Source organism: Battus philenor, unplaced genomic scaffold, assembly GCF_028537555.1.
Source record: "Battus philenor isolate CCGP_79_NKW_IND1 unplaced genomic scaffold, ilBatPhil1.0.hap1 SCAF_25, whole genome shotgun sequence".
NCBI classification, from domain to species: domain Eukaryota; kingdom Metazoa; phylum Arthropoda; class Insecta; order Lepidoptera; family Papilionidae; genus Battus; species Battus philenor.
In genome coordinates this window covers 2,821,312-2,838,325 of record NW_027181688.1, presented here as the reverse complement: position 1 = coordinate 2,838,325, position 17,014 = coordinate 2,821,312, and the positions used below count along the sequence as shown (strand labels likewise).

At 33.6% G+C, this 17,014-nt stretch overlaps 1 protein-coding gene across 1 annotated transcript in view; it reads left to right on the top strand.

The window, feature by feature from the left end:
• Positions 1 to 392: 392 nt before the first annotated feature.
• LOC137924890 (pleckstrin homology-like domain family B member 1) overlaps positions 393 to 17,014 on the top strand; it is a 164,169-nt gene continuing 147,547 nt past the window's right edge. Inside the window, exon 1 of the mRNA XM_068768274.1 lies at positions 393 to 586. The gene's annotated coding sequence lies outside the window, so the exon portion shown is untranslated. The remainder of the gene's footprint in view (positions 587 to 17,014) is intronic.

Below are 17,014 nucleotides of genomic sequence, written 5' to 3'. Positions count from 1 at the left end.
TATTTTACTTATGAATATATCTGTGCCGAGACGAGCGATGAGGTCACAGCAGTTCATGGTAGTTCGCTAGATCATCCCTAGATGGCGCTACTTCTACAAATAAAAACACCGCTGGTTTACAAAGCTAATTAATCATTTTTAACATATTTTAGTATTTAATTAATATCTAAAATTAATAAGAAACATTTATAACATGTTAATTATGGCGACACAATAATTATACGAACGTCATGCAAAAGGCAAGTGATAAGTCAAAACTTCAATTTCCAACCAGTAGCGCTCATCACTTCAGTACAGTTCGTTTATTCATTCGTGTCGGTTGTTTGTTTGCCTTTGTGTTGTTTATTTTATTTTTGCAATAACTAACTACTCCTTTTTATTGTTTTACAAAACTTTTAAATTGTAATTTACAAGTTTATTGTGGCATGTCTGTGATATATTCTTATTAGAAAGTTGCATAATTGTACCTAAACTTGTCTTGTGATAGTAAGGGTTGTCTTTTTGTGATTGTTTTCAATATTTTGTGTAGTAATAAGTAAATAAAAATAACAGTTTTTGTAAGGTATATTGGAAATTAGCTATTGTGGTAAGTTTTAGAAAGTTAAATCTAATTAATGTAGTTATAATAAACAGAAGATAAGTGTCTAAAAGTTCGTTATGGGAGGTCAACATACAACTTGTTGTTTTTGCCTTTTTTGACATTGCCATTGCAAAATTTTTGTTCTGACGGCATTCGCTGTTGACCTCAATGCGAAATAAAATAACTGCAAAATGTGCATGATAGTACGGTTAGAAATTATTATTTTTTTAAAATGAAGATGTCACATTCCAAATTTTGCATAAATTTTCAAATTACTAAAGACGAGAATTTGTTGTGATTTATTTATAATTTTGCCTTAGTAAAACTTTTTTGTAAATATAAACATTGATGAACTTTTTGCTATAACATCGTTATTTTTGAATATTCAATAGACGGAAATATAAAAAAGCTAACACAATTATATTTGTACTTTTCTAAATGTATACTGTACTGGCCGGACAGATTCAATACTAGAAAAATATGGTTATCTCATTGTTATTTAATAACAAGTTTAGGACACGTTTACATTTGGGTAAAAAGATTGTCTTTTATAAGAGGAGAAAAAATACTGGTGTTGTTTGTTGCCTAAAAAACATGTGACTGTATTCAGCTCAAAAAATTCTTTACCAGTGAATGGTATAGAACAAAAAATAATTACATGAAAGATGTGTAACCAACTTAATAAATCCAGAAACTAACAGTGAATCTGGGAATAATAAATTTTTGGAAATAATTAGAGAGAAAGAATTTTTCTTAAAGTATTTTTCAAAAGCAGGTAGGCATGTGTAAATATAATATATTGTTTTTTGTAATTATTTAAACTCACTACTGATGTTTGTTCATAATCAAATAGACATACTATCAGTAAATATAAAAACTTAGTTATATTTATTTGAAGTACATATACTTTCATATGAGAGGCCGACCTAATGCCAGATGGGCTGACGAGATCGTAGCTATGGCAGGTCATGAGTAGCTTCAAGTTGCCAAAAATACAGAAAAATGGAAAGCTTTGAGGGGGGGGGGGGAGGGTCGATACAAACTTAGCACAAAATTATAAAATGATTATCTAAAATTTTAAATTACAAATTTTGAGCCAGAAAAGTATTTTATATGTATTATAAGTATTTTAAATATTACTGCTTAAAGTTTTAAATTTAGTATTAATTCCAAAATTCCAATATAACAAACAGTGATGAAATTACTTAAATTTCATCATATCTACCATAGTATGTTCACATCTGAACATAGGCCTCCTTGATTGTTTCTAATGATATTGGTTAGAGCGACTTACATCTGATATCTTCTTGAGATTGGCAAAATGTATCCCTGACAAGAAGAGAGTGATATATGTCTTTTTGATCTTGGAATATATATCACTCTTTTATATCTTCAACTTATTTAGCTCAGTATGGATCAGAGAGAGAATAAGGCAGCTAAGGGGTAATGTAAATTGCTATAAAAGCCCATCTCTTTCTCTCCGACTCTGAATGAGCCGTAACTGATCACAAAAATTGACTCGTTAAGAAATAGAGATATAATTGAAACACATGCAAGCTAAGGAGTGATTATATCTTTTGTAAAGATGTATATCTTTCTTGTCTTTTGCGAGCTACCCATCTCTAATTTCTTCATACCACCATAACAAAGTCTTGTCCACCTTTCAGGTGAATATCTGTCCTATGCAGCTCTTGCCAATCTGTGCTCTTCTCTCTGGAATGTTCAATTCCTAGTGTAGTAGTTTGGAATTTAAGGAATATGGTGTGTCATAAAAATCTGTGCATTGAAATTTAAAATTATTTATACTGATGTCATCTATTCATTCAAAGATTCTATACGACTTCATTTACATAGAATTGCAATGTAACGGTCCAATAACTAGCTATGTATAAAGTAAATACTTTTTATATTTGGTATTGAACAATGAACTAGATGTATATAATAGGCATACTATTGGTACAGTATGTGCCATTTGCTTTTAGTACTATAAATAATTGCTTTTAATTACTTTGTATACCAAACCTTTTTTCCTCTGCCCTCTCACTGATGTCTTTTTCATCATCATCTTAGCTAATGCCCATGCAAGTCATGGCTAATCAAACAGAGATATGGACTATTCATATAAATAATATCTTAATTGTAGTATTTAATTTTATATTTTTATATATCATAATGCAATTTTGACTACATCTTATTCTCATGTACATTAAATCTAAATTAATATTTTTATTGGAATTTTAAAAAATAGGATTTATGTTGAAACAGGCCAGTATAAACTTTTCTAGTTTTAAATAATTCTTTCATATATGGCATCTGTTATGGCCGTATCCCACTGTAAAGGTTAGGTCTGCCCCAAAGGTAGACTTCAATAATAATGTTATATTTTATATTATTTTTCTAGATTCATAATGCTATATAGTGCCTAATATGCCACATTGCTAGTTTACATCTTAATGCATTTATGAAGTGGATTGAAGTCAAATGTATAACATTTAGGCACATGTTTTTATATACTCTGTGTTTTATATGGGATAAAAAACTTTTGTTTTTCTGTGGGAGTTTATACTTTTTTTCCATTAAAATAAAATAATAGGGAAATCGGTTGAGCATTGCTATATTTTATTTTAATGAATACATTTGACAATTTATTTTTATTGATGTTTTAATATGGAGCAGACATGAACAGATTTTTTTGTCAAAGACCTCATTCATAATTTAGCTGGATCCCCTACAGCCACTATTTTACTGAAATTACAAGAAATGTGAACATGTCCAGTAATTAAGAGATTAATTCTAAATAATTGACAGGTTAAGACAAGCAAACTTTTTGTCACATTTAGCATCGCTATATTGAAAGTGATTTGAGAAAGTAAATTGTGAAACCTCATTTTTGGTCACGCTAATGTGGAGTGAAGGAGGAGGAACGCCCCGTGGAGTCTCTCGTTGACCCCTAGGCCTCTGCTTTCGTCGGGCACGATGCACCGAACAATCATCACACTTATACTCATGACACGGCAGCCGCGCCCGCCTAGCCCGCGTTCAAGCGAAGGCGGTCTGGAGAGGCCCGTATCGCTCGCGACCGCCGAGTAGTCCTCGCTTCACATAACTTACACTACATCTCATTCACTTCATTATACACCTACACGGGTATAGTCACTCTTCGTGCGTGCGTCTTCATTGTAACTGGGGTACGATCACCCAGCGTTCATTTTTAGGCGGACCTCCTGTTTCCACGGACTTAACTTCGATGAAGCTGTAAAAAGACTATATCAGCTAGCAGCATAACTTCAAACACATCAAATGGCAATGGCCCTAGGGGTGTGTGCGAGCATAAAGAGGGAGAGCATCTCCTCTTTTTTTATAAGCCACGACCAGTTGCTTTATAAGCCACGAAAAATTCTCTTAAAATTCTGCAAATTTGTCATAAACAAAACAGTTAGTAGTAATAATACTCAGCCTACCACTAATACAAGATAATGTAAGCAAGTAGTATAAGTTAAATTATACAGCAGTATAAAGAGTGGAAGATATTGTGATGGGTGGCAGTAGACAGAATGAATGATAATGTGACGTATGACAGAAGAAATAAATTAAGAGTGTGAATCACTTATTGGAAATAAACATCCTTAACCTTACACATGTTAGGGAAGTACTAAAAGCCTCCTATAAAGGGGGCCATTAATAAAAAAATGGCCCTAGGGGTCCACCTAGACCGATTTAAGAACCTGATATAGAGTAAGAGAAGAATGTGAGCAAATTAAATAAAAATATTATTTTATATACGTATTTTCGTGTTGAAGAGAGCTTCGATTTTTAGTGCGAGTGTTTTTAATTAAACTTATAACAAATATATTTTAATTTCAAACATATGGTGCTAAGTCATTGACTGGTCCATTAAATTATGTGTGAGTCAAATAAAACGCTTCCCACATACACAGCACCAAGCCGAGGCAATTGTGCGATTGGGGTGACCATATACGAAGTTGAATCTAGGACAACACAATTTGATATTTAACACTAAGCATTCGGGCAACTTATTTTAATTTGCTTTAAATGATCATAAAAAATATATGAAGGTTTCGTACGTGAAAACCAAAATAAATATGACCAGACCTCCGCGTGATTCTACAAAATGCGTCCGCTGCACGCTGATGGCGGCTAATTATACACGCAAGGCAAATGTATGTTGGCAAAATGCGCAAGAGAGAAAAAGCCAGGAAAATAGAATATATTTATTCAAGAAAATATACTTTACTTGTGTATTATATAGTATATGTATCGCATGTACACATATATGAAATTCATGTATTTGTATATTGTTTTATCCAACCATTTGTATCATAAATCTTGGGCTCTTCTGGCATTGAAAAATTGAAACGCCGCAAAGTGAATTAAGATTTTCTATAGCAAACCATGTAAAGATCAAAGATAGGTTCCAGGGTCACGAAAATAATACTTTTTAAAAATAAAATTTGACAAAGAAAATATTTAAAAGACAAAAATAGTGTAACTCTGCTAATAAATAAATTGGAAAAATATATACCTCTTTTGTAACCAGAAACAACACATTAAAATTTATATAAATTTATTATTCTCTTTTAAAAAAAGCACAAAACACTACGTAATTGAAATTGAATTCCAAAATTAGCAAAACAAAGTGTAAATAAAACTGTATTAAATTTGCGTTGTTTTTTAGTTAGAAATGGAATTCCCGAGTTTTGATTGCATGGCGCGATTAGAAACAAGTGTAGCCATCTTTTGGAAAAGAAAGAAAAGGTCAAAAAAAAATTAAAGACTCAAACCCAAAACAACGCAACCTCGACGACGCACACTGAAAATTAGTACTAATTAAGCAGCGACGCCACTTCGAAAAAAAACTCAAAATGAAACGACGCGAAGCGAGGTATTGGTGTACATAATTAGTCGTCGTATCAGCCTATAGACGCCCACATATTTGTGTTTATTAAGTGATTGAAAATAAGTGCAAAATATTCAAATCTTTATGCCTAAAAAGAGACCACTTTTAGAGCTTTTACAACTATAGCCAATCACCCAGAAAAAGAATAAATCGTGTCGTTGTTTCAGTCCAAAGAATTCCACTTCAAGTGATAGGTATCCCCTGAAAATATCTGTAGGAAGATATACCATAATCGCCACGTTTGGCAGGCGGGTTGACGATTGTAGTGTGGTATTGTGGTACGCAGAAGACACTGTTGCCCATTATATGGGGGGGGGGGGGGTTGCCCATTCTTTCTGTGCAGTTTGGTACACACTGCAAGTGGCAATTTTATATAATTAGTGTACAAAGTGTGTATTATATAAGATTGTATCGTAAAAATCGACCTACAATCGCATATCTTAGTCTTTACTGCTGGGATTCCAATGCGCACATATCTGGTCAGTGTAAATGGTCCTTTGTAGGGATTAATATGAAAATTTCAAGTAATTTTAAAATTTTGAAAATTTGTTGTAATTAATGTAAAAAAGTGGAATATCCGTCAATAATTAAATCATGGAAACATTAGTAAAGTCTCGTATGGCCAGTAAGAGGCTACACGTGTGAAACTAGGACAATAATGCAGGATGCGTTTGCGTTCAATTTGTTTAATTATCACACACTGAATAATAGACAAGAAGATGCGAGGCGAGGTGATGATACGTTTCTTGGGAATCGGAGACAATGGAATAATATTGAGTTAATTATTTGAATTTGGATTTAATAAGTTTTGTATTGGTTGTTTGAAATGGCAGTAGTTGCGAGACATTGCTATTGCAATCTATGGCGGTTGGGTCTAAAAGATTCTCTGGTGATGATAGTTAGGCAGTAGACGTGGCGTGTGTAAACCCTCCAATGGTTCGATCGACGATATAGTCAAATCGCGGGTAATCCCCACATGTGCGAAGCGCAAAACCGGTCATCGTGACGATCTTTGGGGAAGGCCTCTTTTATTATAACAGTAGCAGAGGGTCATTTACAAATTTCCAATTAAAAACAGTACGATATACAGTTAAAAGATTACAAATTGTTTATACAGATAATATTACGGCTAAGATTTATAATAATAGGGGACCATTATAGTAATAGACATATAAATGACAAAATTTTTGTACTATATAAATAATTGTATGTATCAAACAATACATACGTAATCTAATATATAAAATTACCGTGTCACGGTGTGCGTGATTGATCTCCTGCAAAACGGCTCGACCGATTTTTGTTAATCTTAGCGGGCATATCGGCCAGGGCGGAGAATCGGACAACATCTATTTTTCATCTCCCTAAATGTAAGGGTGGTCCTCCCCTAATTTTTTTTTGATAATTTTTTTATTATGATGCAGCATACATAATTTTCCCCTAATATATCTTTACTTGCTTGGAGCTGGTTTCTAGATGCCTTTCAATTTCAAAATTAGCCCAGGAGAACATGATGCCTTTATAAACCTACTCAAGATTTTAATATACTATCTTTCATTTATATCAGTGATTCCCAAAGTGGTCTATATCGACTCCTAGGGGTCTATGACAACCTGCAAGAGGTCTACGTCAGCGAAAAAAAATTTGGGGGTCCATGAAATGAAAATGGGGGTCCACGATAGTGGATCTCAACACACACACTGATAGTACCCATTTACTTACATCATACTATCTTATAATATCAAAACATTTACATTATTTATAAAAGTACCTATGAAGTAAAAAAATTATTGCTTATGTTATTTTATTTATAGTTTAGTTTATGTTCATTTAATGTTACGTATATTTTACATAACAGATACAAAATTATATTTTGAGTAGTTTTAATTTAAGTTCAATTAATAAATGTATAAATTAACATGTGTTTTTACATTAAGTTTTTAACATTAAATTTCACTACAGTTAGAAATTTACAGGAAATCGATATCAGGTAAGTAGGGAGTCTACCCAACACGGAAAAACATGGCAAGGGGTCTACGACACAAAAAAGTTGGGGAACTCTGATTTATACTGTACAAAAAATATGTATATTGAAAATAAATAGAAGGCACACACACGTAAATAATTTTTTGAATTTGAAAAAAAAAAGTCTTTATTACAAAATACGTATTAAAACTTAGTTTATTACCGTTTAAATAGAACGCGACAATTCGTTCGTAAATTTATACTTGCTATACCTTAATCGGAGTAATTTTAAAATAGTTTCTTATCCCACTACCAACAAGTAGTCGCCCGATGACATCATACTGAATGCCGATGAATCAAGGACTGTTCAACGGAAAGATTAGTTCAATCTCTTGTGCAGTTCAACGAATAAAATTCAATTTTAACCCATCACGTTAAGTACAGCTTTTGCACGGCATAGTACATGGGGACATAGCGAGGCGTTAGAAAGTCAAATAAGACAGTTTTGTGTATGGAAGAGTGGCTAGAGGATTTCTTATCCTTTTTACTGTTTGAGGAATTTAGAAAGAAAATCACGGAAGCTCCTAAATAGATGACCTGTGAAAACAGCATAGTAGAATGATGCCCTAGACCTGTATATATATTACGTATTTATTAAATCATTTTTTTTACCATACATAAATTAACAGCAAATATGCGTCTTTTTCCATATATGTACATATGTGTGTGTGTGAGTATGTATATATAAGAAGTTATTAGGGACAGTCTGGAATCATATAGACAAGACTAGAATATACTATAAAAACTACAAATTATAGGAAATTACACGAATACATACTCATATAACTGTATATATATATATATATATGTGTATATATATCTAGTCTTCCCATATGAAACATAATTGGCAGTCAACTTTGTGAAGCTATGTGTAAAAAAAAGTATTTTACATATTTATTTACAAATAGACGTATAGCATATTTGCTATCAATGAATATATGGTACAAAAAAAAATTAGAAAAAACGTAATTGGAACATAGTAAGAAAAAGTGTGTACACAATTCGGATAGCTAAAAATTAAAATTAATTATTTTTTACTTATTATTAGCAGAATTTATACTGCCAGAGGGTTTTCGCATTTCGATATAAAAAATAATAAATTATATATATTTCAGATTGTTTACTTCATACAGGGTAATTGGAAATAGGTGTAAAAAAAAACTAGATTTATTGCTGACAAATGAGGTATACATTCACTCATCTACGGTAAACCAAATCATCCTGTATAAGATGTAAAACTAAATATACTAATGTATTTCGGAACGCATCCGAATGTTTCCGTTCGACATTTATCCGAGGCGGGAAGTCTAAAACAGTAACGGTTGCGGGAATCGCTCTACGAACGTGACGGTTTGTTTTTGAACGTCAGTTAAAGGCGAGGTATTCGCTTTTATGTTCAACCTAGCGATACCACGCGACTTCGCTCGATGTTTTTTTTACACTTCACATCTCCAGCATATGTCTGGGTTATATAAACATTTTTTTTTTTTTATTAATCCTTAATAGTCTGATTTACGAAAGTGATTTTTTTTAATATTACTATGTTTGCTTGAGGGTCTAGATGGAGGGAAAATTAGATTTTTTTTAATTTCGTTGGAAAGAATATTATACAACAGTAAAATTCGTACAGCCAACCTATAAAAAAAATTAATAGTAATGTGAACATTCGGTTTGAAAGACTGGTATCATAATTGAAACTCTAGGCTATTAAGGGTTAAGAACCTCAACTAATGGATTGTTAAAAAAAATCAAAAATTAAAATATTCATTTGTTCTATTTACACATAAAAATTATATATAAGATTCGTAGACGAACGAAAGCGTGACGTAGACCTGCGAAGTTGAAGTGGAAGGTAGGCAGGAAACATAACGCGTAGAACAGATGGCAGCTGGAGCTTTAATTTTCTGGAGTCAAGAACACGCACCGGCGAGCTCAGTATTGTAGTATAGTAGTGTAGTAATATAGTAGTTAGAATACGACAGGAAATTGTTTTACTTTTTAGTGTATCGACAAAAAACACCCTGTATATATAACAAAATGACTAAAGTGCGGTGCTTTGAGCGTAGAGCTTCGTCTATGTTATACTACCGTTACCTCTTCGGCTATAGCAAATGGTGGAACGATAGTAAAAATAAGCGAATATGAATCTTAAGTTGATGGAAGTAGGTCTTTTATAAAATACCGTACCTCCAGTAGTTCAAGCATATTTGAGATCCATTTTAAATGGCATTAGCTAGTACTGGGTTGATAATACAATTTTATATCTGAATGTGACGTATATATTGCAGAAGTTCCTATAAAATAACAGCTGCAACCGCCACTAGGCGCATCAGAGGGCGATCCTCGGAGAATATCTTCTTCTTTTCAGACCAAGCATAGGTCTCCCTCAAGACCCTGACGGCCACCGTTTGCATGAGCAAGTGCCGCGCACACTGTCACGTCACTAGCAATTCAGGCTACTTCGGTGATCTTGGTTCTTCTGGGCATCTTCTCGTTTCTGAATTCACCTCGTAACGAAACACGAGGCAATTTGAAGTGACAGTAATTAGGCGACATAACGCGCGGTGATGACCTCTAGAGCCTTAAAGGTTTTTGAGTTCAGATCACGAATGATTTAAGGTTCCACAGGTATCGCAACTACAATTTTTTTTTCGATATAACAGATTATTACGTACCGACTTGATATAAGAAGAACGCAAAGAACTTATACGAAGTTCGTTTAAAAATATATTGTTTTCAAACTACCCTCATAAAACAGTACGGGCCACGCGATAGACAATTTGTTCGTATGAGATAGTGGAGAAATACAATGTACTACAATGTAATACATTAGTTTAAATAAATTCATGAAGAAGCATTCTCAAATAATTTATATTTACATGCGCCTCCGGCTGCCTGCCAAATAGTTGGTATCGGCGCCAATAAGTCTAGCCACATTTATACTAGACTTCGTTTAGATTCTCAACGAATGCCTGTCAGTTACTAGAAGAAACATATGAAGGAAGCCTAGACGGAACGACATTTATATATCTAATATATAAAATTCTCGTGTCACGGTGTTCGAACTTGAACTCCTCCGAAACGGCTCGACCGATTTTTACCAAATTTTATATTCGTATTCAGCAGGTCTGAGAATCGGCTACTATCTATTTTCCATATCCCTAAGTGATAAGGGTTGTCCACGCTTAAAAATTTTTTGACGAATTTTTTGACGAATTTTTATTTTTTAATTTATTTATCATACAGCATACAAAAATACATACAACCCTAAATTTTTACCCCTCTACGATAAACCGTTATTTTTTATTTGTTAATTAATTTTTTTTTGCAAAACAACGTTTGCTAGTATATATATATATATATATGTGTGTGTGTTATTACTCATGAAAGATAAGGCTATGCTCGGAAATTCTGTACGAGATAAACATAGCAACATAGTCCAGCTAATTGGCAAGTTGAAATAAGCAATACAAACGTAACCGCTGAAGCCTTAAGATGAGACCACAGACCAACAAAAGCATGTGTTATTTTTTTTAACAGATGGCCGCTGTGGTCTTAACCCTTTCAATACTGTAGAGCAGTGATACAACCTTTTCTTATTTACGCCACACAAAAATCTTTTCGGGAATTTCGCGGCACATTGAAAGCTAAATTCGAGAGACAAATGAACGTGAAGTACCACTTTGTTTCAAATACAAGATATGGACTATGAAAAATTGGAAAATTTAAATTTATTATTTTTTTACCGCGGTACACTTGTATCCGACTTACGGCACACGAATTGCAGAGCACTGCTTTTCCCAGAAAATTTGTAATAATTAATTGTATGTTGCCTGTTCCAGTGTTGGAAAACCATCAGACTTTTTAGTCTATGCGCCAGGTAATCAAACAAAAAACATCGTATATCAAAAAGCGCTACGATAAAAATAAAACCGATTTTTGGTAATAATTATGGGTCACATGATTAACAATATAGCGATTACTCACTTTTATGTGCTTATATGCAGTGGCGTACCTAGAACTTTTGCTGCCCGGGGCGATCTCCAGTTTGCCGCCCCTTCTATTATATGTCAATCAAATAGTGGTTTTTGATTTAAAAACATTTTGATATATCACTTCAAAGTAATCATAGAAGCTTTTCAAAAGAAATGACATTTATAAACTGACATCAAAAAATTTTAGTTAGGAAAAATTGCCGAACAAAGTCGTTAAGATCCTTTTACGAATTCAACGAATTTTAATGAATACAATAAAATAAAATTATTATCTTGTTCTTGAATTAGAATCCAAAATTTACACTAAAACGCATTTATATACACCGAGGAATAATATTTGAAATCATAAAGTTAATTATAATTTATATAAATCAAATATTAAACTTATAATAATCATTTATTATTCAAGAAAGAAAATAAATTTAAAATGGAAAAGTTGCTTTTTACAACTATAAGTAAATATAAAAAATGCCGCCCCAAGGTAAGTGCCGCCCGGTGCGGACCGCACCCACTGCCCCCCCCCCCCCAGTTACGCCACTGCTTATATCTGTTTTATTTAATTAGTTTTTTTATTAACAACGCCTTATCACCAGGATGACGGTTATGTTCAGGAGAATTTATGCTCAGACTATAAAATAGGTAGGAACAAAAAATTGCCACATTATAAATCTTTTTGACAGGATGAAGTCGGGTCATTTAGTTTGTAATAATTACCTAATACAACGTAATAAAATGCATTAGGATCTAGAATTTTAGTAATGTGCAGACACAGGGTCGTAAACAAGTCCAAACCTGTCTGCTTTGTTGCCGTTTGTTGTATGTTTTTTTTTCTATTAAATTTTGTCAGTCACACGCGGCAAACACGTGGAACGTCATTACTATGTTTTTATTTGCTGTCGGAATTGCCAAGTGAGACATTTATAATTTTATTATTTTACTTAGTGTACTGTGTAAGTATTTATAAGTTTTTTTTTTTAAATAAAATTAAGACTTATATACCTAATAGCGTTAATCATAGGGACAATATGTCCCAATTATCATTTTGAAATAATCAATAAATGATATGATCATTTATTTAAATATTTTTGTATAAATATTACATGAATTAAAATAAAAAGATCGTATTGAACGGGTTAAGGATCTAAACGGTAAACGCAACGCAGACTTTTTACGCGCTAAAAGGACAGACAGACGGATTTGTTAAGGACGTCGAAAGACTGTATGTAGATCGTTTCTTACCGATCCTTGAGGAAATCTTTAAGGGATTCCTATGCCCAACAGTGGATATCCTACCGCTGAAATAAGGTGAAACTAATTTTTTTAACTTTTTGTACCTTGTCCCCCCCCCCGCCTTTTTTAAATTCTTACCACGTAATAACATACTTTATTTTTAGATTAAAGTGAAATGGTTAAACTCTTGCCGAGTCCGCTATCGAATTACCCCTCTTAACAAACGAATTGCCCTACTGTGGGTGGTGGGTCCCACGTTGGAAACACTGATCTAGATGCATACCGCTTCCAACTGGTTTTTTTAGAAATAAAAGTGGGAGGTTTATGTCCAACAATGGTCGTGCTACAACAATAATGATGATGAATAAATAAACATTTATTATTGTATCGTGAATTCTATATTACTGTCCCCTTCGAAAGAATACCTAGCCAAGTATAAATACTCATTATTAGTTTAAAAAAATAATCTGTCATTACTGTCAAAAGCAGCGATATAAAAACTCTTTATTAGAATCGATTATTTTTAATCAAGAACTCGACTCGGCAATTATGTTATCAACATATTTAAATGTCTAATACATATTTATCTGTACGATTTGTTGTATATTTAATGAATATTGGAATTAAACTCTAGTATACATAAGGTTGTATTTCGATCGGCATGTGATTTGAAATTTTATGTACGAAGAATAAAGTTGCGTTTGGACAGTGGAATGACGGTTAGTCACTATGAATGTATAAAATGCGTGATTTTGTAGAAAGAAAATCTAATATTTAATGGAATCAGGCGTTACCTTGTGGAAGTCCATCCTAAGTAAGAAAAGGACCAATATTTAGCCATTTCCGCACATGCAGTAGTAGTCGTGCAACAAAGTGCATCGCTCGCCAGCCCGCTGATATTTGCGTATGCGGAAAACAATGCGAATTACACAACTACCACCGTTAAATCACTCAACACGTGTTTCACGCTTCCACGGAGCATCCTCAGCAGTAATGTTGCACCGATTAGTGCCAAACATAGAGTCAAAAGACTCCAAGGTCCTTTTCTTACTTAGAATATCTAATGACTTTTAATACAATTGATATTTTATGAGATTAAGAAAGATATCGATACAGTTTACAAAGAAGTTACTGTCGAAGATTTTTCCGCCATTTCTTATCAAGTTAAAAAAAATTAGCTTCGAAACTTTTCCCGGTAATTCAATGTAGTCATAGGCTCTTCTTAGCGCCTTTAAAACCCTTTGTAACTTTAACTTAAAGCGTTACAGAGGATCTCAAACTGATACTAGTTTCAATCAAATTAAACTACTCTGGCATTTTATATGACGTCAAGTGATCACTGTAAATGATATTTAGTAGATAAACAATCATTTCAGCTGTATGTCGTACTTAACCATAGATATCTAATAGATTCAGGCGTTACCTCGCGGAAGTCCATCTTAACTAAAAAAGGGACTATCATATAGCTACTTCCACTATGTTATCCGAGTTCGGTGTTTGGCACTGGTCGGTGTAACATCTCCTGAGGATGCCCCGTGGAGGAATGAAACACGTGTGGAGTAGATTAACGGTGATAGTTGTTTCGCATTGTTTACCGCACGCGCATTTATCAGCGGTCTGGCGAGCGGTACACTTTATTGCACGACTACTGCTGCATAGCGGAAGTAGCTATATATTGGTCCCTTTCTTAGTTAACTAAAGATGTCTAATAAGACTGGCAGGACCTGGTCAGCATCCAGCCTCTTCCGAAGATCTTAACCAGTTCATCTATTGTTTTAGTGAGTCTATGTTCTAAGCCGCAATTGCAGGTACATCGATAATAATATAAATAAATTAATAATCTAAATGAAACTGTAAATCTAAGAAAGCAAGGTGTTTATTCGCGTAAAAAATAATAATTTTTATTACTTCGTAAAATCTACATAGTTAATTAACCGTCAATAGGAAATATAATTCAGATATTACATTCTAGAATCGTGACCTCAAATAGCACCGCCTAATGTAATAGACAACTAACAATATGATTTAATGTCAACCATTTTAAAAATGGAACGTCAAATTAAAAATATAATATTCATTTCGTTTTTTCTTCCGCGTCATTATGGCGCTAGCGGCCAGTGATTTAATATTTTTAATTATGAGGCAACGGTAGATTACCGACAATTAAAATTTCAATGTATACGGTATTATAATTATTATTGTAATAATTAACAAAAAAAACCCTCTGAAAATAGTTAATTAAGATCTTGTATGTAAGCGTTGTTGTGTAAACATAACGGAATTTTACTGAATTACTAATTGTATTTGGATGGAAAAAATAAAATCATTAGTTTTCGTAAAAATTTATGAATGTGTTATTTCTGCCGCCATGCAGCCAAAAACATTATGTTCGGATTTGATTTGTCTTTTGATACATCCTTTATTTGAATATGTATTCATAAATAATAGCATAATGATGATATATTAAAAAACATTTTCAAAATTGGAATGACTAAACATTATTTTTTTTTTCTTGTTCACTGTCACTGTTTGTGCCTGCAGACTATGTATTGCTAGATGTCAATTAAGTCTTATTTTGATGGAAATCATAATAAAAAAAAACAATTATAATGAATATAGATCAGATGAATGAATGAAAGAGAAAGACAGAAGAAATGTGATAAGAAAGATAAAGTACGAAAGATTGTAAGAAAAATGCAAGAAGAGCGCGCAAATAAAAGTATCGTGAAAAAAATTATTAAATGAGGTGAAATGACCCTGTCCCTCCCAAAGATAAAAAAAACACATTTTAAAAACTTTTAAGTTAAACGGTTTTTTGATACCCATATTGTGGTGGTTATGAAAGAATATATACCTAGTCCGTCATATTGGAACGGCGTCCATCTTGAATTTTAAATTTTGACATAATCATTGTGTTTTACTAGTGTAGCCCTTTCATTTGATTCCCATATTGAGGGGGTTAAGGAAAAATACGTAATCTGCCATTTTGTATCGGCGGCCATCTTAGATTTATAATGTTATTGATTTTATTATATTGTATTGTCATCTAAATTAAATGTGTGTACCAAATTTCAGATCAATCAGACAACGGGAAGGTGCTTAAATTTCAATTTCTAATTTTGATCCAAATAAATTCCGTACAGGTCGAACTAAATAAAACCGATTAAAAATGGAGGGACATGAAAAAAAAACATATATCGGAGTGATAATTTTTTACAGGGTAATTATAAATAGGTGTTAAATGCTTAAAACTTTTTGGTAACCAAAACTTTTGGTATCAAAATCACCCCTTTAAACCTATAACTAGTATATAAATTTTATTCCGTGCTTGTTCTGTGTCGTATCGCATTTTAATTTAAAAAGAAAAAACACCTTTTACTTTATTCAGTTAACAATGAGTTCTGTTATATAAATTCATTACTCCAATGGCTCTATACCAACATTTCCATTGACTGGCTGGAACAACTTTCTATAATGGCTGCCAGCTCGCTCGTGTATGTCTTGTAATATAAAACAATAAATCAAAGTCGATAGTGGAAGGGCAAGTGATATTTATAATAATATAACTTAGTATTTGCTCATTAAGTTTAAAAGCTATTATTATTGGTAATATATCTACTAGTAATACCGAGACTCTCGAATTATAAGTTCCCTTACATGATCATCATGATCATTTCACCTGATAGACGCTACCTACAAGGCTTAAGCCTTCCCCAAAGACCGCCACGGTGACATATATCGTAGGTCCATCTAGTGATGGTTGCCACTCTAGAACCTTTCGTCCCCAACGGTCATCAGTTGCACTAGCAATGTGCTCCCCCTAATGCTACTTCAGACGAGCAATTCTTTCGAGCTACGTCTGTGATCTTGGTTCTTCTGCGGATCTTCGGGTAGCGGCCCGCATCCAGCGACTACCTTGGCGTGGCTCGTGGTCGCCACTGGAGAACCTTTTGTCCCCAACGGTCATCAGTTGCACTAGCAATGTGCTCCACCTACTGCCACTTTAGACGAGCAATTATTTCGAGTTACGCCCGTGATCTTGATTCTTCTGCGAATCTTCGGGTAGCGGCCCGCGTCCAGCGGCAACCTTGGCGTGGCTCGTGGTCGCCACTGGAGAACATTTCATCCCCGACGGTCATCAGTTGCACTAGCAATGTGCTCCGCCTACTGCTACTTCAGACGAGCAATTCTTTCGAGCTACGTCCGTGTTCTTGGTTCTACTGCGGATCTTCGGGTAGTGGCCGGCATCTAGCGGCTACCTTGGCG